The 10,000-nt window shown below is 58.8% G+C and overlaps 1 non-coding gene across 1 annotated transcript; it reads right to left on the reverse strand.

Moving 5' to 3' along the window:
* Positions 1–8,162: 8,162 nt before the first annotated feature.
* On the reverse strand, positions 8,163–8,281 carry LOC148058236 (5S ribosomal RNA). Its single transcript, XR_015710053.1, has one exon. It is a non-coding gene; the product is annotated as a 5S ribosomal RNA (ribosomal RNA).
* Between the last annotated feature and the right edge of the window lie 1,719 nt (positions 8,282–10,000).

Consider the following 10,000-nt stretch of genomic DNA (forward strand, 5'->3'; position numbering starts at 1 on the left):
GGCCACCCTCCGAGCCTTTTCCTTCCCTCTCCTGTTATGGTGCCTCCCTATTAACCTCTAGGTGGTTGCGCTCGTGACATCAAAAAGACCACTTTTTGAAGAGCAGTCACACTCGGAAAAAATTTCTTTCGTCAGGCAAAAGAACCAGAGTTCTCCGCGGCCATCCACTCCAACCTTGTCCGACTTTGAGGCACCAGGCTCGGCCACCCTCCGAGCCTTTTCCTTCCCTCTCCTGTTATGGTGCCTCCCTATTAACCTCTAGGTGGTTGCGCTCGTGACATCAAAAAGACCACTTTTTGAAGAGCAGTCACACTCGGAAAAAATTTCTTTCGTCTGGCAAAAGAACCAGAGTTCTCCGCGGCCATCCACTCCAACCTTGTCCGACTTTGAGGCACCAGGCTCGGCCACCCTCCGAGCCTTTTCCTTCCCTCTCCTGTTATGGTGCCTCCCTATTAACCTCTAGGTGGTTGCGCTCGTGACATCAAAAAGACCACTTTTTGAGGAGCAGTCACACTCGGAAAAAATTTCTTTCGTCAGGCAAAAGAACCAGAGTTCTCCGCGGCCATCCACTCCAACCTTGTCCGACTTTGAGGCACCAGGCTCGGCCACCCTCCGAGCCTTTTCCTTCCCTCTCCTGTTATGGTGCCTCCCTATTAACCTCTAGGTGGTTGCGCTCGTGACATCAAAAAGACCACTTTTTGCAGAGCAGTCACACTCGGAAAAAATTTCTTTCGTCAGGCAAAAGAACCAGAGTTCTCCGCGGCCATCCACTCCAACCTTGTCCGACTTTGAGGCACCAGGCTCGGCCACCCTCCGAGCCTTTTCCTTCCCTCTCCTGTTATGGTGCCTCCCTATTAACCTCTAGGTGGTTGCGCTCGTGACATCAAAAAGACCACTTTTTGAGGAGCAGTCACACTCGGAAAAAATTTCTTTCGTCAGGCAAAAGAACCAGAGTTCTCCGCGGCCATCCACTCCAACCTTGTCCGACTTTGAGGCACCAGGCTCGGCCACCCTCCGAGCCTTTTCCTTCCCTCTCCTGTTATGGTGCCTCCCTATTAACCTCTAGGTGGTTGCGCTCGTGACATCAAAAAGACCACTTTTTGCAGAGCAGTCACACTCGGAAAAAATTTCTTTCGTCAGGCAAAAGAACCAGAGTTCTCCGCGGCCATCCACTCCAACCTTGTCCGACTTTGAGGCACCAGGCTCGGCCACCCTCCGAGCCTTTTCCTTCCCTCTCCTGTTATGGTGCCTCCCTATTAACCTCTAGGTGGTTGCGCTCGTGACATCAAAAAGACCACTTTTTGCAGAGCAGTCACACTCGGAAAAAATTTCTTTCGTCAGGCAAAAGAACCAGAGTTTTCAGCGGCCATCCACTCCAACCTTGTCCGATTTTGAGGCACCAGGCTCGGCCACCCTCCGAGCCTTTTCACTCCCTCTCCTGTTATGGTGCCTCCCTATTAACCTCTAGGTGGTTGCGCTCGTGACATCAAAAAGACCACTTTTTGCAGAGCAGTCACACTCGGAAAAAATTTCTTTCGTCTGGCAAAAGAACCAGAGTGTTCAGCGGTCATCCACTCCAACCTTGTCCGATTTTGAGGCACCAGGCTCGGCCACCCTCCGAGCCTTTTCACTCCCTCTCCTGTTATGGTGCCTCCCTATTAACCTCTAGGTGGTTGCGCTCGTGACATCAAAAAGACCACTTTTTGCAGAGCAGTCACACTCGGAAAAAATTTCTTTCGTCTGGCAAAAGAACCAGAGTTTTCAGCGGTCATCCACTCCAACCTTGTCCGACTTTGAGGCACCAGGCTCGGCCACCCTCCGAGCCTTTTCACTCCCTCTCCTGTTATGGTGCCTCCCTATTAACCTCTAGGTGGTTGCGCTCGTGACATCAAAAAGACCACTTTTTGCAGAGCAGTCACACTCGGAAAAAATTTCTTTCGTCTGGCAAAAGAACCAGAGTTTTCAGCGGTCATCCACTCCAACCTTGTCCGACTTTGAGGCACCAGGCTCGGCCACCCTCCGAGCCTTTTCACTCCCTCTCCTGTTATGGTGCCTCCCTATTAACCTCTAGGTGGTTGCGCTCGTGACATCAAAAAGACCACTTTTTGCAGAGCAGTCACACTCGGGAAAAATTTCTTTCGTCTGGCAAAAGAACCAGAGTTTTCAGCGGTCATCCACTCCAACCTTGTCCGATTTTGAGGCACCAGGCTCGGCCACCCTCCGAGCCTTTTCACTCCCTCTCCTGTTATGGTGCCTCCCTATTAACCTCTAGGTGGTTGCGCTCGTGACATCAAAAAGACCACTTTTTTCAGAGCAGTCACACTCGGAAAAAATTTCTTTCGTCTGGCAAAAGAACCAGAGTTTTCAGCGGTCATCCACTCCAACCTTGTCCGATTTTGAGGCACCAGACTCGGCCACCCTCCGAGCCTTTTCACTCCCTCTCCTGTTATGGTGCCTCCCTATTAACCTCTAGGTGGTTGCGCTCGTGACATCAAAAAGACCACTTTTTGCAGAGCAGTCACACTCGGGAAAAATTTCTTTCGTCTGGCAAAAGAACCAGAGTTTTCAGCGGTCATCCACTCCAACCTTGTCCGATTTTGAGGCACCAGGCTCGGCCACCCTCCGAGCCTTTTCACTCCCTCTCCTGTTATGGTGCCTCCCTATTAACCTCTAGGTGGTTGCGCTCGTGACATCAAAAAGACCACTTTTTTCAGAGCAGTCACACTCGGAAAAAATTTCTTTCGTCTGGCAAAAGAACCAGAGTTTTCAGCGGTCATCCACTCCAACCTTGTCCGATTTTGAGGCACCAGGCTCGGCCACCCTCCGAGCCTTTTCACTCCCTCTCCTGTTATGGTGCCTCCCTATTAACCTCTAGGTGGTTGCGCTCGTGACATCAAAAAGACCACTTTTTTCAGAGCAGTCACACTCGGGAAAAATTTCTTTCGTCTGGCAAAAGAACCAGAGTTATCAGCGGTCATCCACTCCAACCTTGTCCGACGTTGAGGCACCGATGTCGGCCAAGTTCTGAGCGTTCCACCGCCGAATGCCACTGGTCCTCAACACAGCGGACTTCCAATCCAACCTTGTCCGACTTTGAGGCACCGAAGTCGGCCTCAGCCCGAGCCTTCCCCCGCCAACCTCACTGGAGCCCGCCATCCAGGGACCGGCGGAGGTCGCCCGCATGACCACGGCAAAGTGTCTCAAAGTCGGGCACGACCGCTCGAGTCACCCGCCAACCCGGTCCGGGGCACCTCCAGGGACCGGCGGAGGTCGCCCGCATGACCGCGGCAAAGTGTCTCAAAGTCGGGCATGACCGCTTGAGTCACCCGCCAACCCGGTCCGGGGCACCTCCAGGGACCGGCGGAGGACGCCCGCATGACCGCGACAAAGTGTCTCAAAGTCGGGCACGACCGCTCGAGTCACCCGCCAACCCGGTCCGGGGCACCTCCAGGGACCGGCGGAGGACGCCCGCATGACCGCGACAAAGTGTCTCAAAGTCGGGCACGACCGCTCGAGTCACCCGCCAACCCGGTCCGGGGCACCTCCAGGGACCGGCGGAGGACGCCCGCATGACCGCGACAAAGTGTCTCAAAGTCGGGCACGACCGCTCGAGTCACCCGCCAACCCGGTCCGGGGCACCTCCAGGGACCGGCGGAGGATGCCCGCATGACCGCGACAAAGTGTCTCAAAGTCGGGCACGACCGCTCGAGTCACCCGCCAACCCGGTCCGGGACACCTCCAGGGACCGGCGGAGGACGCCCGCATGACCGCGACAAAGTGTCTCAAAGTCGGGCATGACCGTTCGAGTCACCCGCCAACCCGGTCCGGGGCACCTCCAGGGACCGGCGGAGGAGGCCCGCATGACCGCGACAAAGTGTCTCAAAGTCGGGCATGACCGCTCGAGTCACCCGCCAACCCGGTCCGGGGCACCTCCAGGGACCGGCGGAGGACGCCCGCATGACCGCGACAAAGTGTCTCAAAGTCGGGCATGACCGTTCGAGTCACCCGCCAACCCAGTCCGGGGCACCTCCAGGGACCGGCGGAGGAGGCCCGCATGACCGCGACAAAGTGTCTCAAAGTCGGGCATGACCGCTCGAGTCACCCGCCAACCCGGTCCGGGGCACCTCCGGGGACCGGCGGAGGACGCCCGCATGACCGCGACAAAGTGTCTCAAAGTCGGGCACGACCGCTCGAGTCACCCGCCAACCCGGTCCGGGGCACCTCCAGGGACCGGCGGAGGACGCCCGCATGACCGCGACAAAGTGTCTCAAAGTCGGGCACGACCGCTCGAGTCACCCGCCACCCCGGTCCGGGGCACCTCCAGGGACCGGCGGAGGACGCCCGCATGACCGCGACAAAGTGTCTCAAAGTCGGGCATGACCGCTCGAGTCACCCGCCAACCCGGTCCGGGGCACCTCCGGGGACCGGCGGAGGACGCCCGCATGACCGCGACAAAGTGTCTCAAAGTCGGGCAGGACCGCTCGAGTCACCCGCCAACCCGGTCCGGGGCACCTCCGGGGAGCAGTGGAGGTCGCTCGCATGACCGCGACAAAGTGTCTCAAAGTCGGGCATGACCGCTCGAGTCGCCCGCCATCCCGGTCCGGAGCTCAACACTTTGTCGTTTTTTCCACTCCCTCCCCATTAACCTCTAGGTGGTTGCGCTCGTGACATCAAAAAGACCACTTTTTGCAGAGCAGTCACACTCGGAAAAAATTCGTTTCGTCTGGCAAAAGAACCAGAGTTCTCAGCGGGCTTCCAGTCCAACCTTGTCCGATTTTGAGGCACCAGGCTCGGCCACAGTCCGAGCCCATTCACTCCCTCCCCTGTTGTACTCGCTCCCTATTAACCTCTAGGTGGTTGCGCTCGTGACATCAAAAAGACCACTTTTTGAGGAGCAGTCACACTTAGGAAAAATCCGTTTGCGCTCACACCATCCCTCCCCATTAACCTCTAGGTGGTTGCGCTCGTGACATCAAAAAGACCACTTTTTGAGGAGCAGTCACACTTAGGAAAAATCCGTTTGCGCTCACACCATCCCTCCCCATTAACCTCTAGGTGGTTGCGCTCGTGACATCAAAAAGACCACTTTTTGAGGAGCAGTCAGACACCGAGGTTTTCTGGATTTATGTCCGTTTTCCTGGTTCTCTGACTCGGGCACCTTGTGACCGACATCCCCCCCTTCCCTGGTTCTATTTTGCCGATACTTTGGTGAGTTTTCTACCCGCAAACCAAGCCCCCCAAGCCCGCCGCCTGGTGGGGGAGCATGCCGCCTGGCCCGGTTCTATTTTAGGTCACTTTGGTGAGTTTTCTACCCGCAAACCAAGCCCCCCAAGCCCGCCGCCTGGTGGGGGAAGAGGCCCCCTGGTCCCGGTTCTATTTTAGGACACTTTGGTGAGTTTTCTACCCGCAAACCAAGCCCCCCAAGCCCGCCGCCTGGTGGGGGAAGATGCCCCCTGGTCCCGGTTCTATTTTAGGACACTTTGGTGAGTTTTCTACCCGCAAACCAAGCCCCCCAAGCCCGCCGCCTGGTGGGGGAACATGCCCCCTGGTCCCGGTTCTATTTTAGGACACTTTGGTGAGTTTTCTACCCGCAAACCAAGCCCCCCAAGCCCGCCGCCTGGTGGGGGAACATGCCGCCTAGCCCGGTTCTATTTTAGGTCACTTTGGTGAGTTTTCTACCCGCAAACCAAGCCCCCCAAGCCCGCCGCCTGGTGGGGGAAGAGGCCCCCTGGTCCCGGTTCTATTTTAGGACACTTTGGTGAGTTTTCTACCCGCAAACCAAGCCCCCCAAGCCCGCCGCCTGGTGGGGGAACATGCCCCCTGGTCCTGGTTCTATTTTAGGACACTTTGGTGAGTTTTCTACCCGCAAACCAAGCCCCCCAAGCCCGCCGCCTGGTGGGGGAACATGCCCCCTGGTCCCGGTTCTATTTTAGGACACTTTGGTGAGTTTTCTACCCGGAAACCAAGCCCCCCAAGCCCGCCACCTGGTGGGGGAAGAGGCCCCCTGGTCCCGGTTCTATTTTAGGACACTTTGGTGAGTTTTCTACCCACACTGCAGGTCCCCAAATGCCGCCATCTGGTGGGGGAACATGCCGCCTGCACCGGTTCTATTTTAAGTCACTTTGGTGAGTTTTCTGCCCACACTACGGGTCCCCAAATGCCGCCATCTGGTGGGGGAACATGCCGCCTGCACCGGTTCTATTTTAAGTCACTTTGGTGAGTTTTCTACCCACACTACGGGTCCCCAAATGCCGCCATCTGGTGGGGGAACATGCCGCCTGCACCGGTTCTATTTTAAGTCACTTTGGTGAGTTTTCTACCCACACTACGGGTCCCCAAATGCCGCCATCTGGTGGGGGAACATGCCGCCTGCACCGGTTCTATTTTAAGTCACTTTGGTGAGTTTTCTGCCCACACTACGGGTCCCCAAATGCCGCCATCTGGTGGGGGAACATGCCGCCTGCACCGGTTCTATTTTAAGTCACTTTGGTGAGTTTTCTACCCACACTACGGGTCCCCAAATGCCGCCATCTGGTGGGGGAACATGCCGCCTGCACCGGTTCTATTTTAAGTCACTTTGGTGAGTTTTCTACCCACACTACGGGTCCCCAAATGCCGCCATCTGGTGGGGGAACATGCCGCCTGCACCGGTTCTATTTTAAGTCACTTTGGTGAGTTTTCTGCCCACACTACGGGTCCCCAAATGCCGCCATCTGGTGGGGGAACATGCCGCCTGCACCGGTTCTATTTTAAGTCACTTTGGTGAGTTTTCTGCCCACACTACGGGTCCCCAAATGCCGCCGCCTGGTGGGGGAACTGCCGCCTAGTCCCGGTTCTATTTTAGGTCACTTTTCTCACTTTCTGACCCACAAATAATGCCCCAAATGCCGCCGCCTGGTGGGGGGAACTGCCGCCTAGTCCCGGTTCTATTTTAGGTCACTTTTCTCACTTTCTGACCCACAAATAATGCCCCAAATGCCGCCGCCTGGTGGGGGAACTGCCGCCTAGTCCCGGTTCTATTTTAGGTCACTTTTCTCACTTTCTGACCCACAAATAATGCCCCAAATGCCGCCGCCTGGTGGGGGGAACTGCCGCCTAGTCCCGGTTCTATTTTAGGTCACTTTTCTCACTTTCTGACCCACAAATAATGCCCCAAATGCCGCCGCCTGGTGGGGGGAACTGCCGCCTAGTCCCGGTTCTATTTTAGGTCACTTTTCTCACTTTCTGACCCACAAATAATGCCCCAAATGCCGCCGCCTGGTGGGGGGAACTGCCGCCTAGTCCCGGTTCTATTTTAGGTCACTTTTCTCACTTTCTGACCCACAAATAATGCCCCAAATGCCGCCGCCTGGTGGGGGGAACTGCCGCCTAGTCCCGGTTCTATTTTAGGTCACTTTTCTCACTTTCTGACCCACAAATAATGCCCCAAATGCCGCCGCCTGGTGGGGGGAACTGCCGCCTAGTCCCGGTTCTATTTTAGGTCACTTTTCTCACTTTCTTACCCACAAATAATGCCCCAAATGCCGCCGCCTGGTGGGGGGAACTGCCGCCTAGTCCCGGTTCTATTTTAGGTCACTTTTCTCACTTTCTGACCCACAAATAATGCCCCAAATGCCGCCGCCTGGTGGGGGGAACTGCCGCCTAGTCCCGGTTCTATTTTAGGTCACTTTTCTCACTTTCTTACCCACAAATAATGCCCCAAATGCCGCCGCCTGGTGGGGGGAACTGCCGCCTAGTCCCGGTTCTATTTTAGGTCACTTTTCTCACTTTCTGACCCACAAATAATGCCCCAAATGCCGCCGCCTGGTGGGGGGAACTGCCGCCTAGTCCCGGTTCTATTTTAGGTCACTTTTCTCACTTTCTGACCCACAAATAATGCCCCAAATGCCGCCGCCTGGTGGGGGGAACTGCCGCCTAGTCCCGGTTCTATTTTAGGTCACTTTTCTCACTTTCTTACCCACAAATAATGCCCCAAATGCCGCCGCCTGGTGGGGGGAACTGCCGCCTAGTCCCGGTTCTATTTTAGGTCACTTTTCTCACTTTCTTACCCACAAATAATGCCCCAAATGCCGCCGCCTGGTGGGGGGAACTGCCGCCTAGTCCCGGTTCTATTTTAGGTCACTTTTCTCACTTTTCTACCCACAAATAATGGCAAAAAAAAATGCTTACAGCACCCAGTATTCCCAGGCGGTCTCCCATCCAAGTACTAACTGGGCCCGACCCTGCTTGGCTTCCGAGATCAGACGAGATCGGGCTCATTCAGGGTGGTGTGGCCGTAAGCGAGGGAAGCGCTTGTGAAATGCCCCAAAGTGTTGAAAATGTTCCCCAGGCCCCTGGTTCCCCATCCCCGCAGGAGGAGGCTCCCCAGGCCCCCTGGTTCCCCATCCCCGCAGGAGGAGGCTCCCCAAGCCCCCTGGTGCAGGAGGAGGCTCCCCAGGCCCCTGGTTCCCCATCCCCGCAGGAGGAGGCTCCCCAGGCCCCCTGGTTCCCCATCCCCGCAGGAGGAGGCTCCCCAGGCCCCATGGTTCCCCATCACCGCAGGAGGAGGCTCCCCAGGCCCCCTGGTTCCCCATCCCCGCAGGAGGAGGCTCCCCAGGCCCCCTGGTGCAGGAGGAGGCTCCCCAGGCCCCCTGGTTCCCCATCCCCGCAGGAGGAGGCTCCCCAGGCCCCCTGGTTCTCCATGCCCGCAGGAGGAGGCTCCCCAGGCCCCTGGTTCCCCATCCCCGCAGGAGGAGGCTCCCCAGGCCCCCTGGTTCTCCATGCCCGTAGGAGGAGGCTCCCCAGGCCCCCTGGTTCTCCATCCCCGCAGGAGGAGGCTCCCCAGGCCCCCTGGTTCTCCATCCCCGCAGGAGGAGGCTCCCCAGGCCCCCATGTTCTCCATGCCCGCAGGAGGAGGCTCCCCAGGCCCCTTGGTTCTCCATCCCCGCAGGAGTAGGCTCCCCAGGCGCCCTGGTTCTCCATCCCCGCAGGAGGAGGCTCCCCAGGCCCCCTGGTTCTCCATCCCCGCAGGAGGAGGCTCCCCAGGCCCCATGGTTCCCCATCACCGCAGGAGGAGGCTCCCCAGGCCCCCTGGTTCCCCATCCCCGCAGGAGGAGGCTCCCCAGGCCCCCTGGTTCTCCATCCCCGCAGGAGGAGGCTCCCCAGACCCCCATGTTCTCCATGCCCGCAGGAGGAGGCTCCCCAGGCCCCTTGGTTCTCCATCCCCGCAGGAGGAGGCTCCCCAGGCCCCTGGTTCTCCATCCCCGCAGGAGGAGGCTCCCCAGGCCCCCTGGTTCTCCATGCCCGCAGGAGGAGGCTCCCCAGGCCCCCTGGTTCTCCATGCCCGCAGGAGGAGGCTCCCCAGGCCCCCATGTTCTCCATGCCCGCAGGAGGAGGCTCCCCAGGCCCCTTGGTTCTCCATCCCCGCAGGAGGAGGCTCCCCAGGCCCCTGGTTCCCCATCCCCGCAGGAGGAGGCTCCCCAGGCCCCCTGGTTCTCCATGCCCGCAGGAGGAGGCTCCCCAGGCCCCCTGGTTCTCCATGCCCGCAGGAGGAGGCTCCCCAGGCCCCCTGGTTCTCCATCCCCGCAGGAGGAGGCTCCCCAGGCCCCTGGTTCTCCATGCCCGCAGGAGGAGGCTCCCCAGGCCCCCTGGTTCTCCATGACCGCAGGAGGAGGCTCCCCAGGCCCCCTGGTTCTCCATCCCCGCAGGAGGAGGCTCCCCAGGCCCCCTGGTTCCCCATCCCCGCAGGAGGAGGCTCCCCAGGCCCCCTGGTTCTCCATCCCCGCAGGAGGAGGCTCCCCAGGCCCCCTGGTTCCCCATCCCCGCAGGAGGAGGCTCCCCAGGCCCCCTGGTTCTCCATGCCCGCAGGAGGAGGCTCCCCAGGCCCCCTGGTTCCCCATCCCCGCAGGAGGAGGCTCCCCAGGCCCCCTGGTTCTCCATCCCCGCAGGAGGAGGCCCCCCAGGCCCCTGGTTCCCCATCCCCGCAGGAGGAGGCTCCCCAGGCCCCCTGGTTCTCCATGCC

Source organism: Callionymus lyra, unplaced genomic scaffold, assembly GCF_982586985.1.
Source record: "Callionymus lyra unplaced genomic scaffold, fCalLyr1.hap1.1 HAP1_SCAFFOLD_127, whole genome shotgun sequence".
Classification (NCBI taxonomy): domain Eukaryota; kingdom Metazoa; phylum Chordata; class Actinopteri; order Syngnathiformes; family Callionymidae; genus Callionymus; species Callionymus lyra.